Source organism: Alosa sapidissima, chromosome 22, assembly GCF_018492685.1.
Source record: "Alosa sapidissima isolate fAloSap1 chromosome 22, fAloSap1.pri, whole genome shotgun sequence".
NCBI classification, from domain to species: Eukaryota; Metazoa; Chordata; class Actinopteri; order Clupeiformes; family Clupeidae; genus Alosa; species Alosa sapidissima.
In genome coordinates, this window is record NC_055978.1 from 19153528 (window position 1) to 19175299 (window position 21772).

General features: G+C 39.9%; 1 protein-coding gene across 1 annotated transcript in view; it reads right to left on the reverse strand.

Moving 5' to 3' along the window:
* zgc:165507 (uncharacterized protein LOC561188 homolog) overlaps positions 1-6372 on the reverse strand; it is a 29908-nt gene extending 23536 nt beyond the window's left edge. The window contains exon 1 of the mRNA XM_042078963.1: positions 5941-6372. The gene's annotated coding sequence lies outside the window, so the exon portion shown is untranslated. The remainder of the gene's footprint in view (positions 1-5940) is intronic.
* Positions 6373-21772: the final 15400 nt, after the last annotated feature.

Sequence of the window (21772 nt, forward strand, 5' to 3'; positions counted from 1 at the left end):
TTGAAATTGGGTAAACACCGTTTCAAGGTGCGCTCCGTGCGTAAAATTGCGCCCCACAGTCAAATATTTTTTGGTATAGCAGTGAAATGCAAACATGGAAATGCATACAGAGCAATAGCACGGAAATGGCAAACATACAACTTAAATTTAAGACCCAGAATTGTTTGCAGATGGGCCACAGAAAGTCTCCCGTTTAATAGTCAAGTTCACCTAGCCTACTACAAGGCCAGCCTTTGGTTCATTTGATTTGATTAGTTTTTCTTGGATAGCCTAAGCCTGCAAAACATCAAGCAAATAAAAAAATGACTTGTTCACAGTTGGGAAACAAATATATTCACGTTGTTTAGCCTAGGCATTTCATATCATGTAGTATCATGTACACTATCATGTAGTATATCTAGTGCATTGTGCGCCTGGTGTTATATCACACAGCGTTTGTGCAGCAATACGCTTTTAAGAAAGGCTGATCTCTAATAATGGCAACGAGGAAAGACATTTCACGTCCAATTGATTATTATATGTTCACGTAGCGTTTCAAACAAACTGCAGATAACGTTGCAAGTATGGATGTATGGGCATTTGCGTAAAAAAGGTTGAGAACCACTAATCTACATGCGAAATTCCCTGAATATTAGTGCAAATTCCCTCTTGTTAAGACATTAAGAATGAAATTGTACAACATGATAAATCGCCTCATTAAACCTCTCCCCGTCTCAGTATATCTATGGAACTCCTCCTATGGCGTGTGATTGTAGGCCTGATTTTTAAGCTAAGCAGCAGCGATGGTTGTGGCCGCTGAGTGGAAGGGAGACCTACGGTTAAACCATAGCGATCTTGCTACTCAATGTTTTTCTAAGGCTGGCTATCACTATGTTACAAAGGCAGTGAAATATTAGACAAATGTATGGCCAGTTGGCCACCGCTTGTTAACCCATTTGTATCAGACAATACAGTCTGAACGTATTTCATTAGATTATATCCTGAATTGTTGGTATGTGATGGTAATACTGCATTTACATGCAATATTGGATAACATTCAATTTTATTACATTTTTTCAGTACCTCCCAAACTATCATTTTCATCCCTTTTGGGGGAGGGGGGCTTCCAAGTCTCATCTAAGGGGGTTGGACCCCCCCAATATCCCCCGTAATTCGAACCATGGTTGTGAAGGTTGTGAAGTTGAAACTGGTGCCAAGATCTCTTGAACTCATAGACAAGTTCTGGCAGCACAATGGGCAGAATGAGTCACACCCTGATCCGGCTGTAAGTTTACACTCTAAGATTGCCCTATGCACCTGATGTTTTTGTGCTTAATACGCAGGTAAAGATATTATGACAGAACCCTGGATGGCATTTTGACATGCTTCTCTAATCAAATTTCAACCATTTTCAGCCTCCAGACTCAGTCTCTTAAAGCCACAGTCACATTTGGCGCCATATTACACTGAACGTGACTTTCATTCTCCTCCTGGGACAATCCCATTCCATCAATTGATTTCCCAGTGTACTGAATTCTCACTATTCTCAGTATACTATCATTTCCCATAATGTACTAATGTACTGTACACCTACAGTAGTAATGTGTAAGAGAAGATATGGATGCTCGAAAACACTTTTGTAATAAGTCTATAAGTTGCACCGGAGTATAAGTCGCACCAGTCAAAAAATGTGTCATGAAGAGGAAAAAAACATATATAAATATATATATGTTGCACCTGAGTCGCAGGACCAGCCAAACTATGAAAAAAAGTGTGACTTATAGTCCGGAAAATACGGTAACTCGATCAATATGCTCTGATTGGATTGTATTCTTTAGCCACTGGATGGAACAACTTCTTGTAAACAAACATGTTTCCTTAAAGTTTGAAGCACCTGTCCCATAGTGACAGCCAGTGAGCATCTTATTTGTGTCCCATGCCTATTTCAGTGCCGTGTTGTTGTGATTTGTTGTGTTAGTTAGTATATTGATTTGTTGTAGTTAGTTGTGTATTGATGGGGCATATAAAATAATTTCAATGGCCAAATTTAATCCCAGTACTTGTAGGTGAGGTAATTTGTTAATGTTAGTGATCAAAGACCATTATTCTTCAAACAGGCTGTGAAAAATGCAACCCTGCTCCCAAACATTTTGGCCACCGGTGACATGATGACGCCCACAACAAGAAAGAAAGAAAAAAAAAATTGTCCCCCATCTTCTGAAGCTGTAGTATAAAGTTCTGTATAATAGGCAATATCAGAGAGAAACAAAAGCTGGCCAAAGTTTCAGGTGGCCTTTGAAGACCAAGGCCCTAGCATTTAGCTGTGCGAACAGGAACTTCTGGCTCTAAAGTTTCCCCAAAGATGAATGGCTCTACAGGAACAATAGATCTATTGAGGTTTGGGATAGATATCCCTTTCGCTTTTTTAGAAACGAGGGAGAGGGTTTGAGAGGGTTTTCCCTCCAAAATAATCAGTGAGAAGTGTGATGTTCACATCAAATTCTGTTAATACTTGAACTCTTGAGCAATTAAATTAAAACTGGTGAACCTTCTCTCTCTCCACATGAATATAATTTACATTTCAACTGGCTGAGTTTTCTGAATTGTTTATATGACACAGGAGCACAACACAAAATCTTGACACACTCCTAAATCTTGACACAGAGTAACCCACTCCCCTAACTACATAAGATTCAAGCATATTACCTTTGAGCTGAGTAAACATCCCTTAAAATTGTGAATGATGTTCACACCATTTTCAAAGCACTTTTCCCCCATATTTTTAATAACTCAGCTCATGTTGTCGTCATAAAGTTCTTTCCCACCCCCCTGCTTACCTTCTGATATAGAATGTAAAAATATGTGTTGTAACAAAGATACTCTGATACTATTGAGATATGTGAAGTGTTTCACCAATGCAAACTGCTGTGAATAGACAAGAGCATGTTTTTGTTTATTTTTTCTATTCACCTGTCAAACTTGACCACTGCCCACTGTATAAGCAAGAGGTGTCTGTGGAATGTAGCTACAACCCTACCTATGTGGTGCAGCAAGACGTAACCTGAGATAGTTAGGAAAACAACAGATTAAACTAGGATAGCAAGGTTATTTTTACTTCGTGGATGCCCGTCGAGTCTTCCACGGGGGAAGATTTCACATTTGGCCGAACTGAGCAAAACACCAAAACACACAAAATAAAATAACTCTAGACACTGTTCCTCTGAACAGCTGTTACATCTGAAAGCTGTTAACTTATCTGACTATCTAAGTGGTCCTACTCTATGGAACTCTATGGTGGTGATATATCTGTTGCAGTTAACAACTATAACCAAGCTGAGAAAAACCCTATCCATGCCTATCCAAGCCATGCAGCGCATGTGACAGAGAAGCAGATAGTGAGGGCAATAGCCTCACCGTGACAACGATGGCCACATCTGCTCCGCTGACCAGACATGAACTGTCCAGCCACGGCGTCTTTTAATAAATTAAGCAGAGCCGCTTTTACACACCACAGATTACGGTCTGAGCTTTCCACTTCCCTGTTTACCAAAGCACCATGTGACAGCAACACCACTCACTCACTCAACAAAGCCTCCAGGAAGGGCAAACCGTGTAAAAGTAGGATTTGTTTATCTTTTGAGACCAGACCAACTGTATGTAAACCGCTTCAGAAAGAACACCTGCAAATGAGTATTGAAATGAAAGTCAAACTGTTGTCAATTGTAGTTAATGAAGCTGAGCTGTGGTAGTAACCAAATGTAAACACTTAGATACATATCGCAGCTTCAAATGCCAACACACTAGTTTCATAGGGAAGGTTACCTTGCCAACAGTCATGCTTGGTGAAAGACTACTGAGCTGGCAAAGAATACTGCAAACAGTCACTAAATCCTCTTTAATACAAAGTCAGAGTTTGAAAACTTTTGAAACCTGCAAATAAAGTGTGTTTATTTTGTTTATCTGAATACACAAGCACCTAAATTAGCCATGCACATAGTAAGGTATAGCCTAACTGTATATTCAAAGCAAGATATTCTAAGGACTGAAACATAAGCAAGTTTTATACAAGTGAGTTTTATACAAGCATACAAAATTCACACTTGACAAAATCATTGATAAACATGAAAAGGCCAGAGTGAGCCATACATAATAATAATAATAATAATAATAATAATAATAATAATAATAATAATAATAATAATAATGCTGAGAGTAAGAGCAATAAGAGTGACCATAAATTAATGACATTAATGAACTACAGTGTCTAGACATAAATATCATCCCCCAATATCTGACAACCCTTCAAAACTTTAATTTAAATCAAATGAGTGTGGCACCAAATGTCTAAGAAAGCAACATAACATGGAAATACTCTGTCCTTTACCTGTCCTTTATCTGAAAGTAAGCTATAGGCCTACGTTGAGCCTCTACGTAGACTATTTTCATCCTCATAGCTGAACAACCACTAGTGCTGTGAAAGCAAACAGGAGGACCGAGTGACACCATCAAAATATGGATGTCTTTCACTGGGAACCAGCCACATTGCTCAGAGAACTCCCAGCAGGTGAAATGCTGAATCTGTGGCAACTCTCCACAACTTTCCCAACATTTGATACGAGAGGCACTGAATGATTACACTTCCAACAGTTCCATTGGCAGTCGTCAGTTGTACATCGTCTTCTTTCCATAAAATCATTTGACACCATGTGACAGTGAGAGAACATGTAGCCTATAATAATGATGTCTAAATACATGGTCTAGATGTTTCCCATGAAATGTTCTTAGAGACAGTCCATCCTCTGTTGAATCAAGTGGAACAAATTATATTATATGCCACTTATAACTGTGACTGCCAGAGTTGTCTCTGAAACATCAGTAAACTGGAGAGCAGTAAACTGCTTCAAGAGTGCAGCTTTAAGCTCTGCTGAATAAACCTGACATTCACAGAGTAATACACGTGCGACCTCATTATTAATTTAGGGGGCCGAGCCTATTTTGGTTTATGTCAGTACTCCTCCTCTATCCTTCAAAGAAACCTAGCACTCAACATCAGAATGATTATTGCGCAGGGCATGTAACTGAAACGAAACAAACACACGTTAACAATGTTATACTTAAAGTCAGACACGGTCATCATGTTCAGCAGATAAAACAATAATGCTCAACAGTGAAACACTGTCTTTTGACACCGGTCATGGTGTTTCGACGCATCATGTGACGTGTGTAGGCGAACATTTCTATCAGCCGGCAAGGGATGGAACAGTCCATGGTCTGAGCCAAAACCTGATTACGGGAAAAACGTCCCGATCAAATCCTCAGATACTTATAGAGGGATATTTACGACACTGCTTGAACTATTGACATCGGTTTGTTTTGGTTTCTATGCTCAATACCCTGTGGGAAAGCTTTAAATGAATGAACGAGTCTCTTCAACTCGACACAATGATGCAATACGCCCGTGTGCCCGGTCCTCATCTTCTAGATACCCCCACTGAAGTGCTGCCGGCCGGCCACTGCACTAAGAAACCGGATAGAACCAGTCAATGGGGATATGATCATCATCATGCACAAAGGGAGTAAGAAAGAAATGTCTCTTGACATACAACAATCTGCAAGAGCCCTATAAGTAGTATGGGCATGGCTGGCGTGTTGCCGAGGTTACTAAAACCAATTCCACATGGGACGTCCTGTGATGCCAAGGACAAGATATGTTCCATTGCAGCACGAAAAAGCACAGTAATATTGTATTTATCGTATTTTAAACACGTTCAGCGTTGTCTTTCGAGAGGTGTTCACAAACCCATTAGAACTTGTTGTAAGGCTCTTATTGAAATCACAGCGCATCATCGGGACACTCAACACTCATCCCCGTTAAAGTAACTTTAGACACCAGGCGGAGAAACAGTCTACCATCGTTACCACAAAGCATCGCCAGAGATCTGCCAGTGAATTTGTAATTACCTTGCAGAAGTATCCAAGCGTAGTCCTTGAATGCTGACCTTGTCAGTGTTGTGAGAGGACAGATCTGTGCACAGTTTGAATTCGTCGCTTACTAAACTGTAAAATGACGTCGCTCGAAAGGGCGGTCTGTTTAGAGAGCCCGATGGTAGCGCATGGATGACAGCAAAGGGACCACAGGTCGGCTACACCGGTGGCACACAAAGGACCCGGCATCCACCGCTTGGATCCGCCGGTCTGTGCTCCAATCGCAGGGTAGCATATGGGTGGGAGGCGTAGAAGGGGCGTAAAAATATTTTGGTTGTAGCTCTTGCCTCCTAAGGTCTGCCTGGAATCCTATATCCGCGGTGCTCTCTTGTGGGATTCACGGCGCTCCGAGCGCATCCTCACTCTGTTGGTTTGAAAACGAGGCGCACGTAGAACTAGGTCATCGCGTTTCATCCAGGGGGATTAATCCAGGGTCATGTAATGTCCTATAATTACGCAGCGTTGGACAAGTACTGTCAATGATACTTTCAACAAACATGGGAGCACGACTCAGCAAAATAAATAAATAATCAAAATAATAATAATAAGAAGAAAATAGCCCTATATAAAAGGGACAACCTGGATAATGTATCTTCCGTAGCTGATTTGCGATAGTGAGACGAGGGAGAACTAGAGGCTTTCCAAAGGATGCTTTTGGGCTTCTGCAAATTGACCTCCGTAGCTCTGTAAGAGTGATGGCTCAATTCTGAAATGATCCACTAGGTGGCATTAAAATTTACACAGTTCCTGACAGCTAAGGACAGCTTCTAAATTGCCACTACACTTCTACCATCTGTGGCAAAGACAGAGAGAGATCACTCACACTCACCCCGTCCTCAACCGTGACAGCCCATGCCAGCGCTGTGATGGGTGTTTTATATCTTATGCATGCTAGCATACATAAACTAGAACAAGTTATCAGGAATGTGACATGCTGATGTGTTCTGAATATATGTATATTCATCTATAGGTAGGTTACACAAACAGAGTGCACTGAACTGTAGGCTACACCATCTTTATCTCCAGTATTCTCATATTTACTTGAACTGTTGTTGCCCTCTCAGTCTGCTGTGTAAATTGTCTGTGATTATTTATGCAATGGTTAAAAAAGAACATCTTATTGCCATGGGACTGCCATGGGTTACACTGTAAAACAAAAATCTATAAAAACGGAAAATGTACCAGCAATTTTATTCCAGTTTAATGTCCATTAATGTTGTATATTGTTAATGACAATGCCTTCACTCCTTTAAATACTCCTAAAATAACAAGGAACTATTATTTATGCATATAAATATTTGAATATGCCAAATAATGTTTCATATGTATTGATATTTTAAGGAACTGTCCATTAAAGGAGTAAATATATTGTTTGTAAAACTTACTGTACTGTAAGCCTATACTGATTGTAGAAGGGTCAGTGTAAGGGTTGGTAAGATGACAAATTCAAAAATATGTTTAAAACATTAAAACAAAACATGCCTGAGGTTTGTTAAAGTGTACACTTTGTATTTCTGTTGTATTCATATTATTCAATATGACGTTTATACTATTTTTTTTACAAAATACAGAACTGACAGCCTGTTAAATTGTTAAATGGTGTAACCACAAAAAATGAAAACTATCTAATATTTCACACCTTCTAGAGGTCATGCAATTGCTCTCATGAAATTAGTAGTTTATTTAGTAATATCCTATGAGAATATGTTTTATTATATTTTTTTCCAAATTTAAATTATATGGGGATTTTATTGTACTGAGCAAGTCCATATGCTGAAAACATCTTGTTTTATGTCTATTCTTTGACCATTTGAGTAAAAGCCATTATTACAGTGTAGTAGAGTATTAAATCATTATCCATATTAACTTTTTTGTACAATATTAGTATTTTAGACAAAATACTGGTTACACCAACTGACATAAATCGGTTACACCAACTGACCATTAAACGTCTACAGCAATAGGACAAAAAATTGACACAGAAAATAGGCATCAAGGTAAACTGAATTGGATATTTTAATATATATTCATATCATTCATCATATTCCATATCAAAAATAATTTCATAACATAAATGAAGAAACAGGATTAACCTGTGTTCTATTTGATTTCAGTTCAGTTCTCATACAGATAAGAGAGATAAAGGGCCCTATTTTGCAACACAAAACTCGGCGCAAAGTGTATTATTATCCCGACGCAACGCTTTTTCGTATCTTACACTTCACTTTTATTAAACAATGTGCCCCTGTGTGGCAATTACCGACATAAGATGTGGTCTGACATATGAAGCACCACTATTGAAAAAGCTGTTGCATCGGCTAACTAGCACCAGATTTTGGAGTGCAGGGGACAAGCCGAGATGGGCTATGAGACATACGTTCACACTCGGTATCATGTTTCAATACACTTTAGGTCAATATCACACCGGAATTCTCCTTTAAAAGCAAAATTTGCAGGCATTATTATGGACAACTATGTACACACTTGACCTTTATGTGAATATTCGAACACAGATTTTACATTAAATTCAATATTTTATGATTATTATGATTTATCAATATTTTCAGGAGATCATACCATTTGACATGTATCCTAAGCTTGCCTGACCATGGCCTAAAACACTATTTTGTTACTTTTTAAAAGAGAGTTACTAACCTTGACTCATAGCAGTGTGGGTCTTCAAGGGTCCTTCTCTGACATATTTTTCTGTCACATGATCCTGTTACATAATACATAATAGAAAATGGCTCCTTAAATGGTGGTTATACCACTTGACATTTCAAGTGGTTGATGTGACAGACATGATTCCCCACATTAATTAAAACATTCCGAACAATGGGGTTTTATTACTTCTATTAAATATAGAAAAGTTCTTGTGCAAGATCATGCCAGATTATATTAGAAGGGATTTTGGAGAGAATTTCACATTTTTTTCAGCAAGTGTAATTATTTGGTTCATGTTTTTGTGTTGACATTTTTACCCAAATTCAGTTAATATTCGCTCAAAATGTAATAAATCCAAACCTTTATGATTAGGGTTTGATGAAAATGATGTTTGAAAATAATTTGTCAAATTATTTTCAAATTTTAACAATTTTCAATGTATCTAACCAACACTACACAAAAAATGAGTGTCCCGTCATTGACCCAGAAACAGAATGTCACATTTTTCTTTCAGTGCAGACAATATATGGTCCATTTTCCATTACCTAAATGAAAGCAGAATGGAAACTGTCCATTTGATATAAAAAAAAAAAAAAAAATCAAAAATCAAATTCAAAGCATTTTCACTGTAAATTTTCAGAGAACTTAAGGCAAAAACATAAAAAAAGCTGTGCAGTGATGCTATGCCCTGTGTTTGTGTGGTCCGAGAGTTAAACCAAATGTCCCTCTATGAAACAGGGTGAAACAGACAGCATGTAGACGGTATGGGATATAAATGGCTAGTGTCATGTGGGGATTGATGTCGGTTCTCAGAGGGGTGTCCTAGAGACATCGTATCTGACCTATAGGTATCTTGCTTGTGTGCACAGAGAGGTTTTGTGATTTTTCAGCAGACATATTTGATTCAAGGCAAGTCAAAGCCCACACATACATTTTTGTAAGCTTGTAATGGCCTTGAGCCTTATGATACATCATTTTGTCAAACCATACCATACCTGTCAAGCTTAATATGGTAACTGTCTGTGTTATGAATGAAAGCACAAATCAGTGCATTTGTCAGGTTTTTTTTTGCAGGTAACACCTTTACTTCCTATATGTCAACCTCTAACAAGTCTTTTATTTCGTTTCCAAAGATGTGACATTTCATTTACAGACTCTCTGCAATAGCTGTCAGCAAGAGATCTATGTTGCAATTAGATGATTGAAGTCACAGTAGACTGAGTTATCCTCAGTGGTCATTGATTTTACCTTCCCTTGTGTTAAGTGTATCCTTGTTGGCCATTCAATCTACAGGCTATGCATACAATTTAGCAAGGAATTGTCACAAGCAACCCCCTCTCAACCACATAAGCATTGATCCCTGATTATCAACCATGCACCTCAGCTATGGTAAAAAGCTTGATCTATAAATATCCAGCCACTATAAATGGAGGTAAACTAGAGGTAAAAAGGTGACAACCTCATTTAACCAATGTATGACAGAGCAACATCAATGATGCTTTTAGACCAGTGTTTCTCAAAGTGTGGTCCGGGGACCACTGGTCCGCAAGCTATCACAAGTGGTCCGTGAACAGACGTGGTAAAATATTATATAGATGAGTTACAAGCAGGGATGGATTACTGCACGGGCCTACCGGGCCCAGGCCTAGGGGCCCATGGGGTCAGGGGGCCCTGAAGCCCAAGCTTTTGCATGGAATCATTGCCTCAATATCAACAAATCAGGATGTAGGCTATGAATCTGATTGAATGTGGTATTGGCCATCCCCAAAATGCACCAGAATACAGGAAATTACATCAAACAAATAAAAAAAATTCTGGGGGAGGACCCCCAAACCCCCCCCCCCTCCCACATATGTGGCAATTAGTGGGGGGCCTTTAATACATCTGGGCCCAGGGGCCCGAAAGTTCATAATTCGCCCATGGTTACAAGGATACAAGGATACAAGGAAGTTTATTGTCACATGCATATAGTTACTGGAAGTAAGAAATGCAGTGAAATTATGTCTGGTGTCAGCCTATTTGTGCATTTATGGGGGCGGGGGTAAAAAGTGCAGTAGAAGAGGGGTTTAGTAGATTAAGTGGCAAGGGCTGCATAAGAAAGGTGGGGGAGGATAGGGATTGGGGGGGGGGCACCAACAAGGACCACCCAAGAGTTGTTTGCAATGTTGAACCAACTTGTATGTAAGCTATGCCAGTTTAAATCATATGAATCTTCTGACACAATAAGCAAGGTGCAAAGGCAATAAGCAGGTGGTTCAGTAGGCCTATTGTGTACACGGTTGAAGTAGGTCTATACTCTTCTTTTTTAACTAAGTGGTCCGTGAGTTTTTGTCTAATTGGGAAATTGGAAATTTATACAGTATCAAAAGTCACCCTGAAGCTGGACGTGCTCTTATACAGCACATAAGGAGGTGGGTGGGGGGGCTTTCTTCCATTGTATGATAAACAATTACAACTTCCACACAAACAGGGGAGTGAGGTGAGTTGAAGGAAGTATGGCGCTCCACCAAGCAAACATCTCACACAAAGAAACAACACTGACTTTCTATGAAGTGCTCACTACAGTGAAACCTATAGGTTTTCATGTGGGAGCCAAACCAAACAAACACATTGATGGGTGTACGTGTAGAATAACATCCTCTAGCAAACCTCTGTTGTGATCTCACAAACATCTAAGCTTTTAGTGTGTGAACTATAGTAGTATAGGTCAGCTCCGGGTCAAGACAGAAATACAGCAAATTCAATGTGCATTGAAATTTCACCTGTGATGGTTTTGAGGTGTTTAGATCTTGACTTTTTGAAGTCCTTGTGAGATCATGAACAACCTGCTAAGTTCAATGCCCTATAGTATCCTCTTAATAACCATTGACTACAGGGTGACATTGATTTAGGTAACTAATCTAATCAAGGAAAAGCCATTTGATTACTGCACTGCTGTTGAGTGTTATTGCTGTTGAGAGTTATTGCTGAGATATTCTGAGATAGTTCAGCTTCATCTTAACTTGACACTGAATAAATGAATCCTTGCAGATTAAATAATAAAATAAGTCAAATATACAACCAAAGGGTCAACATTTGAGTTTTATAGAAATCTTTAAAACGACTGAACCTTTAACCAGCATATTCTGTTGAAGATCCCGACACCATCAAGCTTCTGAATGCCATTTTGAAGGTAAAGTATCCACCATGTGAATATGGCCGGCCATTTCTCCATGACGCCCCTACTCAACTGACAACCTCATATATGTAATATAAGTGAGAACGTATGAGGTGTCAGTGACACCGCTGCAGTAAATGCCTTGATGTACATCCGATTTTTTCCCCCTAATCCAAGCTCACCAGCAGATGGCGCCATAGGCAACCAAAGAAAAGAAACATTGAGGTCTAGCAAAGGCACTTTTAGTAGTCTTTTATGACTTGCTAATGTGAGTTTGCATGGCTAAAGAGCACATCATCTTTCATAGGCCATGACATTTTAATGCTACAGACAAACCAAAATTGCAACTTGGCATGATGGCATATCAGAGACGCCTTATAGTAGAAAAACCACACTCTCAAGTGTCACACACTCATGATGGCTTAGGCCGAAATGCGTCTGTGGACATGGCATTAATCAATAAATAAGCAATGAGAAAAAACTTGAGAGTGCGTTTTTTCTACTACAAGTTGACAGTCACTTTATAACTTGCATCCCAAATTGCTCTGAGATTGGAAGTTGAGGTCGCCTGTTCTAACTATATCAGAGAAGCCGACAGCGATATGTTCACAACCAATGTCCTCCTTGTCCACACACTGGTAATGCCACTCCTGGATACTCTCTGTGCCAGAGAAATTTTCACAAAACATTTTCACACATACAGGAAAAAACACATGACTATGGCCATGGTCAGTTTATTTTGACAAGTTATTGTCAAAATGCATACAATCTTTCAAATGTGCGTGGCTAATGACTTTCATACAGAACAGACGAACAGAATACATTGCAACATCGTGTGTCTATGCTGTCAGCTGTATGACATGAATGTAAGATCTATCCACATGATGAGCAATTTCTCATTTAGGCTACTGGGATAGTTTCCCACACTGTGCAACACATTGTTTTACCACCGGGGGTCAGCACTACAACATTAAATGCAGCAAGATAATCTGTGCTAAACCACAGAGCATAGAACACTTAATTATCCAGGTTTTACTCATCATATAGTTTAAAATAAAACCATAAAAACATATTTCACCGTATAATGTTGCAACTTATTGAAGGTCATATTTCACTAGCTGCATTTAAAGATTGCATAGCTTAGTGCTCTTGTGTCGCACAGTGCTTCTTTCAGTTCTAATAAGTTGTAAAAGATTCTTGACGACTTTCATTCCAAGACTCTTACTCAAATACATCTCCCACGGACATGTCTCTAAGTTTCTCTTTTTTTCAGAGCCAAAATGTTGCTGCTTTTCAACAACTCTGCAGAATACGGGACCACATAACCGACCACACACCACTAAATGAGATAAATGCAACAGTGTGCTGAAAATGCCTTGGCAAAATATTAATGTGTTTACATCCAGACCACTCCATAACTTTGCTGAAAAACATTCTGCTTTTTTTTTAAGTGCTTATACGCTACAGAACGTTACAAATGAGTACATGTGAAACCTACTGTGAAAAAAACCCACACTTTTTTCTTTTTTCTTCCAAATGATCAAACCCGATGGCTTTCACTTTAAAGGAGTCTTAAATCTTGATGGAAACTTAAACTACTGTTTCACCATCTCTACCATTAGCCCAACCCAAGTGGTCAGAGTTTGGCCTTGTATCTGACTTAATTCCACTCTCATTTATGCAATTATTAATTTCATAACTTTAACAGTGACAGCAAGCAGTTTTTCAGCCGTAAGGAGGACCACCTCTGGTTTACTTGCAGGTACAGCAGTGTCACCACTGGGACCTCACTGCACACATGCTCAGTCACACCAATGCAAAACCCTAGGGCAATAGAACACTGCACATTGACACACATTGCTCAATCATTGCCTACAGGGGGCACTAAAGAGCTAAAGCTTTACAAAACAACCATAGGTGTGGTAACAAGGCCACATCATTTTCTTTATAAGGATACCACAATGGGTGATATTTTTACTAGAAATTAGTAATATTGGACATGTTTTCACTTAAAAGATGGGTGCCAAATCCCAGTTTGTGTGTGTGTGTGTGTGTGTGTGTGAGAGAGAGACCGAGAGAGAGAGAGAGAGAGAGAGAGAGAGAGAGAGTGATTGATTTGTCTATATGTGTGTACGTTCTATTCTGCCTTTCACCTGAAAATGTGCCCCTAACTCCCTCAACAATGCTGTCCTCTGTTAACAGACACCAAGTTCAGGCTTGACTTTCTATGGGAGACACTCTTGTCTTGTGTTTTGTCTGCGCCTATTTCATGCCTTGGGAGAGGACGCAGTAGTCAAAACTGTAGAGTCTGAACTAGGGTTTTTTCCTTGTGTTTTTGGGTGGTTTGCAAGTTTTTTCACTTTTTAGTTGGGTTTTTGAAGGTATCCATGTTTGAAGACAAAACATGCTGACTTTCAACTCAAACTTTCTGCTGACTAAGAGTTGCCATGACTGAAAAAATTCTATATTGTGGGCATATATGATGTGACAGTGTACTTGTGGACAGACTCTTGTAGCTGACGGAATTGGCAAGGAACATTGGGATACACTAAACACACCTACAAGAGATCACACAATCACTCACACACAGAAGCACACACACACACACACGTATGCACAATTTCACCACCTCCCTCTGAGACAAGGTGGGTGGGAGAAGAGACATCGAGCAGCTGTGTTTTTACACAGCCCCACAACCAGCACCTCCACCAAATAAAAACACAGGCACACACACACACACACACACATGAACGTCATTAGCACTCAACACATCTTTCCCTACCTTTTTGCTGTCCCACAAATGCCTGGCACTTAAACAAAGAACTGGCAACAGGTAAGTGTGTGTGTGTGTGTGTGTGTGTCTGTGTTTGCCACAGAAAAAACACCACCACCTCTCAAAACCAGGATGCGGGGGATGGTGTTTTGAGGAAGGGTGTAGAGGTAGGAAGAGAGGCCTCATAATCAGCGCTCTGTTGGGGGTGAGCCCCCCACCTCTAACCCCCTAACCCCCATCCTCTGGCTCCACAGTAAAGTGAGAGCCCCTGGAGTGCATCCCTACACAACCCCCATCCAGGTGGGAAAGGAGGTGAAGAGATTGGGGGAAGGGGCCCTTTTGTTATTTACTTTCAATCTTTTTTTTGTATCTATCTATCTATCTATCTATATATATATAATATATATATATATACATATATATATCGATCAATCTAATATAGGAATTAAAGCTGTTGGCATCAAACCTGATGTTAATTGGTTGAAGCAAAACCTCTGTCACCTGACACTATAACTTGGAGCTAGAACTGTTCTGGAACCATCTGTAGTTTGGTCGGTTCATCAGTCACTCACCTGTCAAGTCCCCTCCATGAGATGCTCTGAGAAGCACAAGTCCCTCCCCCCACCCTCCCATCTCAAAACAAACCAAGGATCCAACGCCCAAGACATCCCAGCGGAAAAATATTTCCTGTTTTCAACCATCTGGGTCATGCAACCCATGCTGATAGGAGATTCATTCTAGTATGTAATGTTGGACAGGGTCTGTGTGCAGGCCTTCAGAACCTCTGACTGCACTTTTAACTTTCATTTTAAGTCACAAGAGAAATATCAATGACATAATCCTTATATAAGTCCAACATAATTACCTCTAGGGACCAGTGCTTTGAGAAGTCCATGCTTTCATCTGTGAGGTAGCTCTCTAACAAGACCCATTGTTAAAAGCGCTTGAGATATAAATTGGAATTGAACTGAGAATTCATTGTTCTGTCTTCACTGTGTGTCAGGTTTCATTGCGTTAAAACCAAAGGTAAAGAACAAAGTCAACAGACAGCGCTATGTATGTAGCCAAACTAAACCACAGATAGTCAGGGACAGGAGAGAGATCTGGCCTTAATCTCTCTAAAGACTATTCTCTTATTTCAAAGTTGAAGAGGGATTTTCTGTGCCATTCTTATTTCGGATAGCGTCTTTCAAGGGAACAATTCAATGAACTCCCTGTTTGTTTTGCCTTTCAACTGATAGGTGGATAATCTGCACACATTGTTTTAACAGCTGCTGATTCCTTATCATTGCTTCGGACTCCATCACTGATTTCCCTCGGCAGGGGAGAGGGCAGTCTGTGGGTCACTGAGTCAGTTTCTTTAGGGGTGGAGGTAAGAGGGTTGGTGTGTGTGTGGGGGGGGGGGGGGTTGTTTTCTTTACTCGACAGAGATGCATCCTGACAGAGGTGTTTTTCTTCAACCCCCTCACTCATGACAAAGTCTCTGACCACCAAACTGAGATTGTGACTGACAGTGATCTATTGGATATTACTATTGGCACAAATAAACTTAAATATAAGTAATTGCCAACTTCATGACACATGTTTTTCATTAGGAATTAAGACAAAATACAAAGAATGTTGCCCTGTTTCTCTTTACAGAAAATATAAAAATATTATTTTTCTTCTTCCTTTTCTTCTTCTTCTTCTTCTTCTTCTCCTCCTTCTTCCTCTTCTACCCAAACGATTGATGCATGGGTACTGTCCAGTGTTTGTCCCTTGACAGGACATTTCAACATAGTCCATTTCAGGAGGAGCTGAGAGTTAGCGCAACATACCTGTTGATAGGGGCAGTTAGTCTTTCCAGTGACTTATGGCGGCGGTGGGGGTTAAAATGAAATAGTAGAGTCCTTCAGCACAAAAGGGGGGCTGTGCAGAATGCAGTCACTGTTGAAACTTGGCGGCCATTAGTGGTGCAAAGCCTTCTGGGATAATGGAGCAGAAAGGGGGAGTGGAGGCAGATGGATGCTGATGGATGCTTTGTGGGGCTTGTTTGTAACAGGAGGCTACGCCGGGCGCGTAACTGAAGTGTTCCGTTTTGCGACACGTATGCTGCAGCACTTAGCTTAGCCACACGAGATGTGATAGCGGCGTGTACGTTTAAAAAAAAATAGACCAGTCTTCTAAAAATGTTTTAAATGCCCCCCCCCCCCCCCCCGCCGATGTAGCCCCCTGTGGAGGGAAGGGTTGTCATGAAGACAACGCCTGTGTTTTCTTCTCCATTTTCTGTTTCTGCACTTCTGGATGTGAGACATGGGGCCCTAATTTGAATAAGCAAATACATTTTGCAGTTGATAAATTAGGTTTAGTTAGACTTTAGATGTTACACTTTGCCCAGCATTCAAATTAGGGCCTGTGATATGAATTGCTTTGCAAACTAGCTGAGCGAGGACATCAGAATAAGAATTGGCATTAATAGCCAATGTTGAGAGGTAAAAAGGTTGTGGTCAATGATGGCTTTCAGGGGGAGATAAAAAGATGATTGTTGGCGGGGTTATCTCCCTCTTGGCTTTGTGGTGACAAATATAGCAGCAACACAGTCAATACAATAAAACATCTTAACCAGGCACAGTGGTATGTGTGCGTGGATGTCATATATGATGTGTAGCTGGCAGGGCCGGAGTGGGGCCACTTTTCAGCCCGGGAGTTTCAGGCCCAAGACCGGCTCACGTTTTCCATAGTGGTGGAAATTGGATAAATGAAGCAACATTTCAGCTCTTACTATCCTGTAGTTTTTATTAGTACCATAGTTCAACAAATGTGTTGAACTATGGTTCAACTGAGAAGTTAACAAAAAATATCCCACTATTCCACAAGTTAACAAAAACAGACAGAAAGAAAGAAAAAAGAAAGAAAGAAAGAAAGAAAGAAAGAAAGCCTTTAAAAATGTAGCCTATCCCACGCTTCCACAAAGAGGCATATTGAACTAATGTTTAGGCTACATGTTTTTTGCATGGGTAGGCTATATTGTTGTTGGGTGATTTAGCCTACTCCTTTACTACACCCTCTTCTGAGCAAACAAGGCATATAGGTTTATCATGTAGCATAATTGCTCTTTCTTACATTAAATAACTTTAATTTATCCTCTCTACTTGTCCCTGTAGTCATGGCCTCCTCATCACTAATTTCAGGCTCATCATTCAGTGGTCGACTGGTTAATCTGCTGCTCAGAGGCTACAATTTTTACCGCATAGGCCTACAGATCAAGATTCAGTTTTCTTATCAATATTTGCATACTGCAAAGTCTATGAATCGGATACAAAAGACTAATATTTTAAGTAGGCTAATTTAATATGTTGCTTGAGAATAGCTTGACAACGCTACAACGTCCAATATTAGCCCAATAACTGCATTGCTAATAATTGCCTATAGGCTATCTCTCATTACCAGTTGCCACTTTTGTCTGTAATCTGGAAGCTTGGCACATTTAGCAGCATTACCTGGCCGTTTCAGTCCCTCCTGGCCTCTTTCTATCATCCATCCTTCCTGACGCTAATGTAGGGCTGGCCCGGCCCGCTGTATCTGAGAAAACTTTTTGGAAAAGACGGGCTATATGGACCCAACCAACTCTTTTTGCGAGGGGGAGAACTAGCTCACATGGTAGGCTACAACCCATGCAGAGGCAACAGTACCAGAATGCGGATAGCCGTGTAGAGAAGATAGACTTAAGTGACAAATGTCAAAAAAAAAAAAATCTCGACCGGCCCAAAAGTGAAGCGGCCCACTGGGAATTCTCCCGATTACCCACCCCGGGCCTGTAAGCTGGACACCTTAATTTCCTTCTGGATAAATAAAGTAGGCTATCTCATATCTATCTATCAATCTATCTATCTACTTGCGCCTATGTTTTTAGCTGACTGTTAGGTGGGCATACCTAGCAAAGCAGAGTGTGTAGCAAAATGGCTAAGATGTAGTAAATGTCATGAATTCATAAAACATAACATCTTCGGTAGGCCTATGTTTAATAGCTGTGATTATAGGCCCGTTGTGACATCTCCTTGGCTCGTCAGGTATTGTGGTCGGTACTCAGACCAGATTCATAAACGAGTGACTGTAGACTTCAGAGAAGCATTAAGTCAGGATAATTACATGAGTAATACATGCATACCGGTGTGTGTGTGTGTATGTGTGTGTGTGCGTGTGTGTGTGTGTGTGTGTGGGGGGGGGGGTGTTCCTTTTTTAATTCTTACCCTTGACCTCTCAAAAATGGAGAGGTACTTTTACTTCTCAAGAATTTCTCAGACATAAAACCTTCACAGTTTTTCTGCTCCCTGGCTTGTCCAGTGACCCACCACCACGGCCTTGCATTAAATATGACCAGTCTTTGACAGGACCTAGCCACTGGTTGGCCAGAAGTATCCCGAAATGTCAGCTGAGGTAATGGCATAAAGATGAATGTGCGCATACAGATGACTCTCTCTCTCTCTTTCTCTGTCAAATTCTCTTTCTCCATCTTTCTGTCTCTCTCTTTTTCTCTGTCAAATTCTCTTTCTCCATCTTTCTGTCTCTTTCTTTTTCTCTGTCAAATTCTCTTTCTCCATCTTTCTGTCTCTCTCTCTTTCTCTGTCTGTTCTTTACATTCGTCTCCACAGTTATGATGTGTCATACTCTTCTCTTCTCTCCACTAACGTCATTGATGTCTTTTTAACAGAGCTGGAGAGCTGTGTTTGTGTGTGTGTGTGTGTGTGTGTGTGTCTGAGAGATGCCATTAGGAAGATATTTTGCCCCTTAAGTGCACTTTTTTCCTTCTCACCATTTTCAGAGGATGGATCATATTGAGCATCTGGAAGACTCATGCCCTCCCCCCTCCCTGCCCCCCCCCCCCCCCCCCCCCCTTTCCCTTCCTGAGACATGATTATGAAGAGAAATCCAGACCCCCACACGGGCACATTACTTACCTGAGGGAAGCACTGGACAGACAAATCACCCCTGAGAGGGAAAAGTTACTAATACAACGTGATTATTAGGTTTTTTTTACTTTCCATATTACTTTAACAGTTTATTATTCTAACGCAGATCTCTCCCTGGTGGGCCATTAAACAGTAATCTGATCATTGCATTTGGCTTGTCCAGGACAGATATCTTCATTGCCTCAATACTGACTGACTGAGTCCGCAAACATAAGATAAATTTCACAACATTTACCAGAGAAATTATGTGTCTTCTTGAGGACTCGCCACAGATAATACCATGCCCATGACCATGTTGTGTTTTGTGTAGCATGTTTATGAAAGACTGTTGTTTGGTTTAAACAACCAGGAGATCACAAACAGCACTACAAACCTTTAGAAATGTCAGGTTGCAACCGAAATGTGCAAGTTCAGACATGCATCTCAATTTTAAAGTAACCTTATTAAATCTAATCCCTCCTCATATCAACAGTGAAAAATAAATTTACTCATTCAACTAAGACAACCAGGATTTCTTTTCTTTTCGTCTTTTCTTTTTGTCTGATTATTCATGGATTTCCTTACATGCAAGTGATTAAATTGATTAAAATTAGACTAATTCAATGATATGAAGATCATACCAACCCAGTTCAGTAGGTCAAAAATATAGTAATTACTGCTACATTTGGGCTTAACCATAGGTTCCCGCTTACAGTTTCCAGAATTTTCTTACGATGATATTAATGTGTACTATCAACTATATTAGTGTACTATTAACTCTATTAGTGTATTACCTCTATTAGTTAAAGCTGTCAGGTACAGACAAGCCTCCTCACGTACGCATGCTCTAACATGGATCTCAGACAGCCCTGTTCCATCCGATATCCATGTCATGCGCACCTATTCTTTGATTAGTAGATAACACTGATTTCAAAATATGTCCAAGTATCAACTATATCATACGCTTCTGAAATTGAATTACTGTTCAATTTCAAGGTTTAACTGCATATGAAAAGAACTGGGAGAATATCTGTAAAAAAAGATTAGCACACCCAACAAAACCCTGTCAAGTCATGTTGTTTCTTTGACAGAGTTAAATGATAACATATAATGTAATTTATGTGTAATAAACGTGACACAACACGTTGTTACAACTTAACTCGGCAAAAGCAACAATCTGGCTTGACTGGGTTATATTGAGTGCACTGTTCTTCTAGTGTGGGTCATGTTAACTGGTTGGTTCAATGATGTGTATTTCCACCAAATTAATGAGAGATTGATGGACACAGAGATTTGGGGCAGTGGAGTATGGCAAGCCTATAGTAGAACCAGCTGCACGTGAGGTCACTGAACAGGCGAATCAAAACATGGCCCCAGGACAAACACACACACACACACACAAACACACACATGAACACACACACACACACACACACACACAGGGAGGTTGTCTTTCTCCCAGCATAATTTTTCAGTATTTTTTGATCAGTACAAAGCACAATGAGTTGTATACTTTTTCTTTCATCTAATTTATGTCAAAGAATTAGCACACAAGTTGTTTTCTCAACTTCAAAATGAGTCTAACAGAAAAAGGTAAATGATAAGTAAGGAGCTTATTCCATGATAATATGAAGTATATTATATTCCACTCAGTGATTGTTTTCTCTCTCTCTCTCTCTCTCTCTCTCTCTCTCTTTCAGACAAGGAAATTAAGGCTTCATGAGGATTGATGTTAAGGATTATTAGACTGTGAACAATTGGAGAAAGAGAGCTGGAGGGGACACTGTAATTAGATTTCTAGATAATCCAATACTTCCTCTACTGCACAGATGTAAAGCTTGAAAAAAATGTGCTTTTGCCATGAGTGGTACATGTTAGAGGTGTGCACGGATAGTCCAATGACTGGTTAACCATTAGAGATATACTACGCAAATGCTAATATCCATATATTGTTATTCTATAATGCACAGCAGTTGTGTTACCACGCGATAGCATAGCATAAAAGTTACGCTACCATGGTAAAAGTTCTGCCACTTTTAAATCCTTATCAGAACCCCCATCCATTCCAATGGACTTAATTTACATAACTCTTCTAGACTGTCTAGATTATTATCATTAATCTAAAGTCTATTGAAGGACTGTCTTTGCATTGCTAGTGACTCTTTACTTAGGACACTATACCAGAAAGACCAGAAGCTATCCATCTTATGTTGTTAATAATGCACCCTTAAAATAGCAGGGTTATCACGTAAATAACACTATTCGACTATTTTAAATTATTCATAT